At 44.8% G+C, this 2079-nt stretch overlaps 1 pseudogene; it reads right to left on the minus strand.

Annotated features, from left to right (window-relative positions):
* Positions 1-520: 520 nt before the first annotated feature.
* LOC147728061 (tRNA-queuosine alpha-mannosyltransferase-like) lies at positions 521-1780 on the minus strand (annotated as a pseudogene).
* Positions 1781-2079: the final 299 nt, after the last annotated feature.

Below are 2079 nucleotides of genomic sequence, written 5' to 3' on the forward strand. Positions count from 1 at the left end.
GAAATTAACATATTTAGTGATGCATCTAGAAGTGCCTTATATGTGAATGATCTTTACAAATCTATATTCTTTTGGGATTTGAGTGATGGAAGGAAATGATTAACGTGCTCTGTTGTAATTTAGTTTAAGACAGTTCTACTCCAGGAATGATAAGCCATTAACGTTCCACTTTATTGACACTTTTTATCATTGATCTCCTCATCCACATGACTCATATTTGAGATCTTAGAGTGGTTTGGGGAGAGGAGGTAAGTTAACTCAAAAATAAAAAAGATGCATTGTTTTCATAGGAGTCCTCTGTTAAGACTGCTGAGAGTCATTTGCAACTAATAGCATTGTAATAACGTAGTGTCTAATTATGATATCATGTTTTCTATAATCTAGAGCTGCAGTCTAACCAGTAGCATTTGCTCCCTCTGTCATCAACTAACAACTGATTCTGGTTCAAGTAGGTCCTGGTATTTGTTGCGTAGGGATGCCCATAAATACTTAAAAATGTCACCCTTGTATTGATGCTTCCTCACAATGTCTGGCCTTTCACAGAAATTCTGAAGCCTCTTAAACAGCTGTTCAGGAGTCGAATACAGATATTGAGCTGGAAAGATTTCTGGATACACCAGAGCCTTGGTACACAGTGGGTACCAACCACAATGTATGGCCTCCAGCATTGCCACGCCAAGGAACTCATGCTTGGCTGTTGAGACAGCAACATCAGCCATACACAGGGGTTGGAAATAGATCTCTTTGCTAGGAAGGTAGCCCCAATGCAACAGAGAATTGCCCAACGCCTCCCTGGCCTTCAGAAATACATCTGGCACATCTGTATAGGTTTCTCCAAGAACAGACACATTGAATCGCAAGGAGAGGCCTTTAAGCTTAAGCAGAACTTGGAAAAAAGTTTTCTGGGTCTTTGTTGTGCTCCCAACGGTGAGGCCGGACAATGTGTAGTGGTCTTTGCTCTTTGTCAGTTTCACTGCTATTACCATGGGGAGTTACAAAGTGCTCACCAAATGTATGGTCCGATTTTGCATTCTATGGTACATTGGACACCTCTAGTTCATCGGCTGTTGCCACTAGGTTTTGTGGTCTTTACAGTTGTGCGAGAAAAGGTACACCTTCTCGATCTTGGGCATTGTTTTCCTTCAAATTCCCAGCAATGGTGTTCTGCTGTGGAGTAGTCAAGCTCGGAGCCAGGAAAGGTTCCCCTTTGACTGCAGACCTGCTCTCCAAATGGATATGCTTGCAATATGGCAAGAGGAACTTACTAACATCGGGGAACCTTACAGGGAAGTGGAGGACCAGGCACCTTGGCCTGATCAGTCCTTCCAGGTCATCGGGACTGTGATCAGGCATAAGCCTCAAAAAGCCACGGTTACCGGTCAGAAATGACTCCATGTTATAAAGCGAGTTTAATACCACCACGTCGGCCACCAGGCAGGAAAGAACTTGGTTGTAGCCATACTGGAAGTCCTTTCCTGGCCCTTGCACACAGGGTACACCAGCTGGTTCTCGTGGAAGTAGAGGACCTTCTGAGCTTGCCGAGGTCAGGTCGTAAGGCGACCAGCTCAGCTAGGTTAAGCACTGACCTGGCAAACAGGATGCTATACTGGGCACTGGCTGGCACGGTCTGCATGAACGTGAAGGCAGAGATGCATGCCCTCCAGTGCCACTTCTTGGCTGGCAAGCTGCAAAGTGCAGAGTTTTCAAACTCTTCCAAGAGGAGATCCTCCAGTACCTAGTGCGAACCTCCATAGAACGCCTCGATGATGAGCACTCCCATTTTAGTCGACGGGTCTTCTTATAGGTGGTTTTGGATCGTAGTGGCTGCGGGAGCGACGTCTCTCAGATGCTTAATGTTATATAAAATGTAGATAGATGACTGAGGTAACCATTTGCACATGTACACGCGAAAGCCATCTTGAAACGGGATACTATAACACAAAACAGATACTAGAGTATCGGGACCATTTTGTACGGGGTATTTTACTGGCTACATTGGAAGTGGTATGCATATTCACAATCGAGGACTCTAGTAGTAGAAATACAGTTTTGAGTGCTTGGAGTTTTGGTTGGTCACTA

The sequence above is a fragment of the Lissotriton vulgaris genome, chromosome 3_1 (assembly GCF_964263255.1).
Source record: "Lissotriton vulgaris chromosome 3_1, aLisVul1.2, whole genome shotgun sequence".
NCBI lineage: Eukaryota > Metazoa > Chordata > Amphibia > Caudata > Salamandridae > Lissotriton > Lissotriton vulgaris.